Here is a 9,804-nt window from a genome sequence, read left to right on the forward strand (position 1 = left end):
ACGACCAAATGGCTATCTCTTGCATACCTGTTGGGAGATAGTTCCCACAGGTTGAGTAAACAGCATGTAAATGAGAACACCTAGCGTGATGTAAAGACTAAAGGAATTCTAATCTAGAGTGCGATAACAGTTGATGGTTTTGTTTATGAGCTCGATACTTCCTCCCCTACCCAATACGGACTTTCAGAGTATAAGGTCTGATGCCCCTAATAAACTTGGGCTTTGACCATCAGTCAGGGTCCACGCGTGTTATTATCGGCTCCGTGCACCAAGTCCGTCGCTGCAGGACAGCGACACCCAAGCTCTTTAGTGTTAAGAAGGCAATAGAGAAACCACATGTTAAGTCTGGGTAAATACTGAAGACTGTGCGGGCCAGTGCCCTGCTATACCAGTGCAAGCCTCTTCCTGCAATAACAGCATCCCATACGGGCACCAGTTCAAGTTCCAGGCAGCTCCCTGTTACTGGCATCGGAAGGGAGCCAAAGAGCAACACATACTTGGGTCCCTGTACTCATGGAAGAGCAGAAGGAAGCTCGGGGTTCCTGCCTTTAGATCAACCCAGCTCCAGCAGTCACAGCCATTTGGGAAGTGAATCAGTAGATGGAAGATCTCTCTTTGCCTCTCTCTCTCTCTCTCTTTCTCTCTCTCTGTAACTCTTCCTTCAAAATAAAAATAAAATAAATCTCGAAAGGATAATGAAGAATGTGATAATGTGATTGTTGGAGTATATCTAAGAGTATCTGAAACCACTGAGCTTTCTTCCAAAGGGATTGAGTCATTTCACATGCTCGCCAGCTATGACGGAGACTTCCTTTTGCTATACATTTTGGTCAGCCTTTAGTGTCGTTGGATATTTGGGTTTGGGTTACTCTGATATGTAGTAGTGGTATCTTACTGTGGTCTTAATTTGCAACTCCATAATGACAAAATGTGAAACATCATTTCACATATTTATTTATCATCTGTATATATGTATGTATGTATATGTATGTATGTATATATACAGATGTATATATATATATTCTATGGGGAAGTATGTGCTAAGATTTTTGGTCCATATTTTAACTGTATTGCTCATTCTCTTATTGAATTCTTTTTTAAAGATGTATTTATTGTTATTGGGAAGACAGGTTGACTGAGAGGAGAGACAGGGAGAGACTTTCCATCTGTGATCCACTCCCAAAATGACAGCAATGTCAGAAACTGAGCTGATTTGAAGTCAGGAGCCATAAGCCTATGCCAGGTCTTGCCACATGTATGCAGGGTCCCAAAGACCTGAGCCATCCTCCACTGTTTCCCAGTCCTCAAGCAGAGAGCTAGATTAGAAGTAGAGCAGCCAAGACTAGAACTGGTACCCATATAGGATGCCAGCACTGCAGACAGAGTATTAGCCTATTGAGCCAGCATGCCAATGAGATATTTTTGTATATTTTAGACAATGCTATTTTGTCTGATGTCTCTTTTGCAAATATTTTCTCCCAGTCTCTATCTTGTATTTTCATGCTTTTACTTAAATTTACTTATTTACAGGCCCAGCACTCTAGCCTAGCAGCTAAAGTCCTCGCCTTGAGCATGCCAGAATCCCATATAGGCACCAGTTCTAATCCTGGCAGCCCTACTTCCCATCCAGCTTCCTGCCTGTGACCTGAGAAAGCAATCAAGCACTGCCCAAAGCCTTGGGACCGTGCACTCAAGTGGGCGACCCAAAAGAAGGTCCAGGTTCCTGGCTTCGGATTGGCTCAGCTCCAGCCATTGCGGCCACTTGGGGAGTGAATTAGTGGACAGAAGATCTTCCTCTCTGGATAGCAGCCAGAGATTTACAGATGGAGAGACAGAGCGAGATCTGTCTGTTGGTTTACCCTCCAGTTGGTAGCATTAGACTAGATTAGGGGCCTCTCGTGTGGGTAGCAAGGGACTCAAACACTCGGGCCGTGTCCTGCTGCTTCCCAGGCACATTGGCTAGGAGCTGGATCAGAAGTTGTGCATAGGGAATGCCAACGCTGCAGGCAGAGGCTACATTCTGGCTCCTGGCTTCACCTGGCCCCACCCTGGCCGTTATACCCAACTGAGGAGGAAGGGAAGCAACAGATGGAAAATTTCTCCTTCTCTCTTTCTCACTTCTCTCTCTCCTCTCTGTATTTTAAGTAAATAAAACTTTTTAAATAAATAAATAATTTTTTCTTAGAATTGCCATCTTCCTGCTTAAATGCCTCCTTTATTCTTTTTTTTTTTTAAGATTTATTTTTATTGGAAAGGCAGATATACAGAGAGGAGGAGAGACAGAGAGGAAGATCTTCCATCCAATGGTTCACTCCCCAAGCAGCCACAACAGCTGGAGCTGAGCCAATCCGAAGCCAGGAGCCAGGAGCTTCTTCTGGGTGTCCCACGTGGATACAGGTTCCCAAAGCTTTGGGGCATCCTTGACTGCTTTCCCAGGCCACAATCAGGGAGCTGGATGGGAAGCAGGGCTGCCAGGATATGAACCAGTGCCCATATGGGATCCTGGCGCATGCAAGGTGAGGACTTTAACCACTATGCTATCGTGCCACCCCTCCCCCGTTATTTTTTATGCTGTTTATCATATTCATTATACCCCTTAAACATATTCTACAGTTATTTTAAATTTCCAGTCTGATCAGTCTCGCATTCCTGACAGATCTGGGTCTGGCTCTGATACTCTGTCTCTTCAAATTATTTTTAATAGTCAGATCTTTACAAAAAGAAGAGCTGACACCAGCTGTTAACATGGTAGGAAATCGTAGGGGGAGAAAAAGCATTCTAGAGCCTGTGGTTGAGTCTGTCTTTTAATGAGCCTGTGCCCTGGACTGTGAACTTCGTAAGTGCTTTTCAGTATCTGCTCCAAGATTAGACAGGCTAATTAGAGTGAATGGGAGTATTTCTGTTCTTTCAGGTTAATTAGGCCTTCATAAACCCCTAACAGATTGATATTTGGTTAAATAGTCTCCCTAAAGACAGACTTTGATAAGAACATAATGCACTAGTATATTTCAAAAATAATTCCTTTTCCTTCCTTTAGCAAGGAACACAAAGAAACTTTCCTTCAATACTTATTTGGTGAACCAGGTCAAGTTCTTTAGGAAAACTTTAAGTAAAGGGTAAGGCCACTGTGTTCAGGTTGACCTGGCATTCATCACTGTGCACTGGAAGCTTCTAGCAAGTGCTCGATAAGCAAGTCATCCGTTGCAACGTAGGGTTTTCTGCGCCGGCACTGATTCCTGCAGAGCTCCCTGTTCCAGGAAAAGGTGAGCTGCATTCCTCTGTTGATCTCTCTCCAATTTGAGAATTGCAGCTTGTTCTCTGACCTTACCGCTCTATAGATGAGAGATCTAACAGTCCATAGGTCGTTACACTTGTACAGTTTCTTGTTCTTGGGACTAAGTGGTGACTTCCAAACTTTTTACGAGTGTAAACCAGACACCAAGTCTCCAATCATGTTTTCAATCCCCTTCATCACTTTGAGTCTCATTTGCCTTTCTTCACACGTGGACAGCAAACACCTGCATTATTACTTGTCCACCATTTTAATCCAGTACATTCTCAGGTCACATTAATGAAGACAGAAAATAAAAATTGGTGTGCCAAGCATTCTGCTAGGTCTCTATATCAGCTAGTGAACTTAAGCTTTTGTCACTGTTTCTAATTCTAATGCTTTAAATATAGCCTTAAGTTATAGCTCTCTGGCTGATTCCACTTAGCAGAAGTTTGATGTAAAATGAAGTTTGATGTAAAATGAACTCACTTCATAAGTAAGTCATAAGAATTGCATCTATTGAAGTATCCCCTCTTCTGTTATTTTATTTTCACTCTGAGGTCTGCTGTCTGCATGAACACACAACAGTAGGTAGCCTTAATTGAGTCCACAGTGTGCCCAAGCACAGTCTTTATTTTTTTAGTTATTTTTTTAAAGATTTAATCATTTTTATTGCAAAGTCAGATATAAACAGAGAGGAGGAGAGACAGAGAGGAAGATTTCCCCTTCACTGATTCATTCCCCAAGCAGCCACAACGGCTGGAGCTGAGCCAATCTGAAGCCAGAAGCCAGGAGCTTCTCCTGGGTCTCCCACGTGGGTACAGGGTCCCAAGACTTTGGGCAGTCCTCTCCTGCTTTCCCAGGCCACAAGCAGGGAGCTGGATGGGAAGCGGGGCCGCCGGGATACGAACCGGTGCCCATATGTGATCCTGGCGCGTGCAAGGTAAGGACTTTAGCCACTATGCTATTGTGCCAGGCCCCAACACAGTCTTAAGGACTTTCCTTGCATGACCTCACCTGTTCTTCAGGAATCTTCTCAGAAGATTGTTGTGGCAATTAAGTGCTTAGCAATAGAATCTGTCCAATAATCAGGATGTACTCAAGAAGCATTGACTAATATTTAATTCTCTCAACTGCCTTGAGAGTTCCTTATTGTAATCACTCCCATTTTACAGATAAAAAAAAAAAAGCAGACATTAAGCCATTTACCCCAATATCACCGAAGTAACACAGCCAGCCATAGAACCCAGATATGTCAAATTCAGAGCTCATGTTATTGATCACTGTATTTATGACATTAGAATACTAGAGATTTAAGAAACATTCAGGTACGAAAAACTTCTTTGAAATCTCGTACTTGGATGTGCACTTAGTTGACACTCAGAAAAGCTGTGCCACAACATGCTATAAGCAAATGCTAAAAGATAAGCAGGAGGAGGCTATGCGTGTTCCTGGATCTTGAGTAACTTTCAGTAGCTATCAGTTTGGGTGACTTTTGTGATATTTTACTGACCAGACCCTTTGCTCTGAGGACTAAGCACACTTCACACTCCACTCCTTCCTCTGCCACTGGTTAAGCTCTTTCACATTTACACCCTCTCAAAATTCATATGCCAAGATGGTGGTATAGGAAATGGAGTATCTGAGTGGTGATGTGGCTAGTTGGGATTGCCTTGGACTCAGTGTTCTTAAGGAGGAGCACTGAACAGATTAGGAAGCCCTGAATGGAGCGATGAACATGCATGGATTCAGTGTTCTTATGGAAGAGGCGCCAGAGAACTGCCTTGTTTTTCTACCAGGTAAGGTCACATGCAAGATCCATGTATGTATAATGGGTCCTTACCAGACACCCAATACGCCAGTACCATGACCTATAGAATTTTGGTGAACACGTTTTTATAATTTACAAGTTGCCTAGGCTGAGATATTTTGTTATAGAAGCCCAAACTCACTGAAAACATCCAACTCAGTGAGAGTCAATTTGAGTAATAAATAGATTAAGGACAAAACCAAGGACAAAAAAAAAAAAAGAGGAAGAATAAAATCAGTTGGAGGAACCATTGTCTATATAGTCTAAGAGTCACGCCAATAGCAAATAAACATTTTATTGAGTAAACATTAAAGATAAAATTGATTATGCCTCAGAGTTTATCAGTGAATAAACCAAGGCAATATGGGAGGGCACTCAAGTTCCCAGATCCAGGATACTCTTTGAAAACACAGTTTAATTTCATTTTAATATGGGAGAAACATGCCCTCCATTTGAACGAATGGAAGCAGCAGCTAGCTTTTTGTTACAGGGCTTATGGTTAGTGAGGAAAGTAGGCAGAAATATCAGCTGTGTCCAAAAGAGTTAGAGAAGTTACTAAGAGACCTGTCATCAGTAAGAACAACAGGTGAAGTTACTTTTAAGGATTTGGCAATAACTGAATTTATACATATTGAAAGGGGGAAAAGAAAATAAGCACAGTGTGACAGTCTTAACAGACAGCTAGATGTGAACAAGGTTGTCATTCTCTGTAAGTTCAACTTGAAGACATACTAGTCTAAGGGCTTATGACATGTCTCAAATATCTTCGGAGTACGTAAACAGAGATCATTTCCAATCAATAGAAAGGAATTTCTGAAATTTTACCTTTGAATGGTGTATTGATTGATGCAGAATACTTGTACATATTTGCAAATTATACTTGGTGTTTCAGTATATATATGCTCTGAATAAAGTCCAAATCAGAGTAAGTTGCGTGTCCAGCACCTTAAGCACTTATCATTTCTCTACAGTAAAAATATTCAAAGTGCCAGAGCAGAAAGCAGTACCAAATAGGACTCTATGCCAAGTAAGAACTGGATGGAGAACAGTAGCATGGGATGGAAATTTCTTTGTCCAATTTACATCAACAGAGGTATCCGGCAGGCAATTGGAACTACTTGCTTGGGGATCATGTCCCCCCTTATGCCTGGGTGAACCTTGTGGGAGTGACATTTATTGCCTTACTGACATTTACATTTAAGTAGAATAAGCAGAACACAGAATAAAACCTGATGTAATAATGCAAAAATCTAGGCCTTGGTTTGAGTTCAAAGCCATGAACTGAATAAACCTCCTTCCTTGATAAGTAGCCTGTCTTAGTTCATTTTGGTAGTGAAAAGCTGACAAACACAGTTACTCACAGCTTTGTATGTAGTCTTTCTATCATTGACATTGTGTTTTTCTTTACTCTATATCTTATCAGGAAATCCTATTAACTGTATGGACCAAGTCTGAGTCTCACCATCTGTGGTCTGGATTTCTGTATTGGCTCCTAAGTAATCTCCCTGTGTTGACCAAAGTTATTTAAATATATATGTATATATATTTATTTTATATATTTATATGTATATATAAAACATATGTATTATATATATATATATATATATATATATATATATATAATACATATTTACTGGACCTGGCATGGTGGCCTGATGGCTAAAGTCCCCGCCTTGCATCTTCCCAGGATCCCATATGGGTGCTGCTTCATGTCCCAGCTGCTCCACATCCCATTCATCTCCATGCTTGTGGCATGGAAAAGTAATTGAGGATGGCACAAAGGCTTGCAACCCTGCACCCCTGTGGGAGACCAGAAGTTCCTGGCTCCTGGCTTTGGATCAGCTCAACTCTGGCCATTGCAGTCACTTGGGGAGTGAATCAGCAGATGCAAGATCTTTGTCTCTCTATATATGCCTTTCCAATAAAAATAGATACAACTTTTTGGGAAAACATTTTTATTTATTTATTTATTTAGTTTGTTTGTTTGTTTGTTTGAAAAGCAGATTTACAAAGGGAAGGTGAGACAGAGAGAAAGATCTTCTGTCTACTGGTTCATTCCCAAAGTGACCGCAACGGCAGGAGCTGAGCTAATCCAAAGGCAGGAGCTTCTTCTAGATCTCCCACATGGGTGCAGGGTCCCAAGGCGTTGGGCTATCCTCTACTGCTTTCTCAGGCCACAAGCAGGGAGCTGGAAGGGAAGTGGAGCAGCCGGGACACAAACCAGAACCCATATGGGATCTCAGTGCATGCAAGGCAAGGATTTAGCCACTATGCTACCGCACCGAGCTCAGTCAAGGTTATTTTTAGAGCAAAACGCATGCAATGCTCTTCGTGTCTGATTTTTTAAAATGCCATATACCACAAAGTTGAAATCCTTACTCTTCCCCACAATCCCCGTCCCACTGCTTCATTTGGCCTCCACCTTCTCTTTCTGACCCACCCCGTGTTCCCAACCTGAGCTTCTACTCCCTCTCTCAGTGTACCACGCGCACCACCTTCAACCTGGCATGGCTCATCGTCTCCATCTGGAGTACCCTTGCTTAAATACCCAAAGGACCAAGATCTGTGGTTCTCTTGACCTTCTGGACAAATATCACTGTTGACAGGATTTTCATGCAAAAGACGACGGCAGTCTCAGTTCTTGTCTCACACCAAAGAAGAATTCCAATGCAGACAATGACAGCGAGCAAAGCAGAATGTGGTGATGATATGAAAGACAGAAACCTTCTGCTGCAACAGGGGAGAGCTCCCTGAGAGGAAAGAGCCAAGAAAATTGCAGAAGTGGTGTTTTTTAATCACAATTCAGGCCAGCAGAACAATGGGTAACAATCAACAAGAGGTCGGGGACAAAGTCCGTGAGAGGCCACAGCTGTCATCCTGTCTAGCTTGCTGATAATAAAACAAAAAGCCATCAGAAGGGTGTGATTGGGAGCTTCTTTTCATTCTCATGATAAGCTCAAAACTTAGAAGGGTGGGACACCACTTAAAAGTGCCTTCTCGGCAGAAGCAAGCATTTTGTACAGTTTTTATTAAAGAGGTTCCCCCATTTCTCTTTCCAGAAGAGGGAACCCTACCCATTAGCACATCTAACTGTCACATCGCACAATCACTGTGACCCATTGACAGTCTCTATTTTAACTTAGAATATTGTACCCCACTCTTCCTGCCTCTTCACTTTTTTTTTTTTTTTGCCTTCTCACTTAGAATCTAGTGTACTATATCGAGTACACATTTCCCCCTAACTAGAATGTATATAAAAATGTTCATCTGTTCAATGTTCTAAACATTAACATCAGTGTTTAGAACACATTTATCAGAACACAATAAAAGTTGAACACTTAATAATAAGAAAATGGGGGCCAGCCTAGTGGCATGGCTAGCTAATCCACTGCCTGCAGCACTGGCCATATTGATTCCTGTTCATGTTCCAGTTGTTTCATTTCCCAATCAACTCCCTTCTGATGGCCTAAGAAGGCAACCAGAGGATGGCATGTGGGAGACCTGGAAGAAGTTCCTGGCTCCCAACTTCAGTTCAATTCATCTCTGTCCATTGCAGCCATTTGTTGCATGAACCAGCAAATGGAAAATCTCCCTCACTCTCTCTGTTATTGTGGTCTTAGGCAGCTAGTTCAGGGTCACAAGCTTGGACTCCATACCTTCGCCATCCACAGAATCCTTTCTGCCCACCTGTGACACTAACCTGTCATCACATGGAACCTGAGAGGCGGTGGTATTACACTGTTGTATAGCCACTCCTTTCACAAGTCCCATAAAGGCTCGCTGTCTTGTTCACATGCTTTCCTTGCTTTGGCACTCCAACTCTTGGCCCCCCCAGTACCCACCCCCCAAATGGCTGGTTTCCTGAAGATAGACAGCCCATGAACATTGCCCAAGTAGGTCTGTATTCCTCACCTTCTGTTCACTGGTTAGGCAAGTCGGTAAAGATGTGAATGCTAAGATGCTTTATATTTCCAATCTGTGTGCTTTCAAGAGTTCCAGGAGAGGTGAGGCCTAGCAGTAATGGAATGTAGACAGAGAAGCCAGGGAAAGGTGAATGCTGGCAGCTTGCTACGTGTGCCCAGGTTGTTCACTGCCTATCTCTTAGAATAACTCAGATTGCTGGGAAACTGGAACATGGAGCTTTTGTTTAATGGACAGGTTCCATGGTAATGAGCATTTGACACTCTCAGGGTTTTGATTCAGACTGGATTGCCACATGGACTTGTCATTTGCTAATTTCTAGTGGACCTTGATATCACCAAGCTTGGTTAATAAAGACTTCTTAATACATTGTAGATGTGTCTGGCATAATCTCCCTTGTATCTCACAGCAGTCTCTGTAATGCTAACTTTGAAGCAAAATAATTAATCTTTCAAAATAAGAAAATGAACTAAGGAAAACAATTTTTTTTAAACTTGTGTGTCATCCTTGCTCAGGGGTCATGCTAATCTTCTTTGTATAGTCCCAATTCCAGTATATGTGCTGCCAAGGCAAGCACAGGAAAACACCTTCTTATATGATTTTTTTATAATTGTTCCAACTGGATAATGGGAAATTCGGTTGTTAAACTTTTCATCCATTCACAATGTCTTACCCTCTTTGCATGTTTCTCTTTTGAGATACTTTGGCTGATCTAAGATTATTACACAGCTACCACAATATTAGCCTCGCCAACCCATGCATATTGGCAGCTAAACTCCTTCACTCTTCCTTTGGTTAGATA

The 9,804-nt window shown here is 42.1% G+C and overlaps 1 non-coding gene across 1 annotated transcript; it reads right to left on the reverse strand.

Annotated features, from left to right (window-relative positions):
* Positions 1-9,472: 9,472 nt before the first annotated feature.
* Positions 9,473-9,579, reverse strand: LOC121158890. The gene has a single exon (XR_005884262.1). It is a non-coding gene; the product is annotated as a U6 spliceosomal RNA (small nuclear RNA).
* Between the last annotated feature and the right edge of the window lie 225 nt (positions 9,580-9,804).

This window comes from Ochotona curzoniae, unplaced genomic scaffold (assembly GCF_017591425.1).
Source record: "Ochotona curzoniae isolate NIBS_2020 unplaced genomic scaffold, NIBS_Ocur_1.0 contig_3819, whole genome shotgun sequence".
NCBI classification, from domain to species: domain Eukaryota; kingdom Metazoa; phylum Chordata; class Mammalia; order Lagomorpha; family Ochotonidae; genus Ochotona; species Ochotona curzoniae.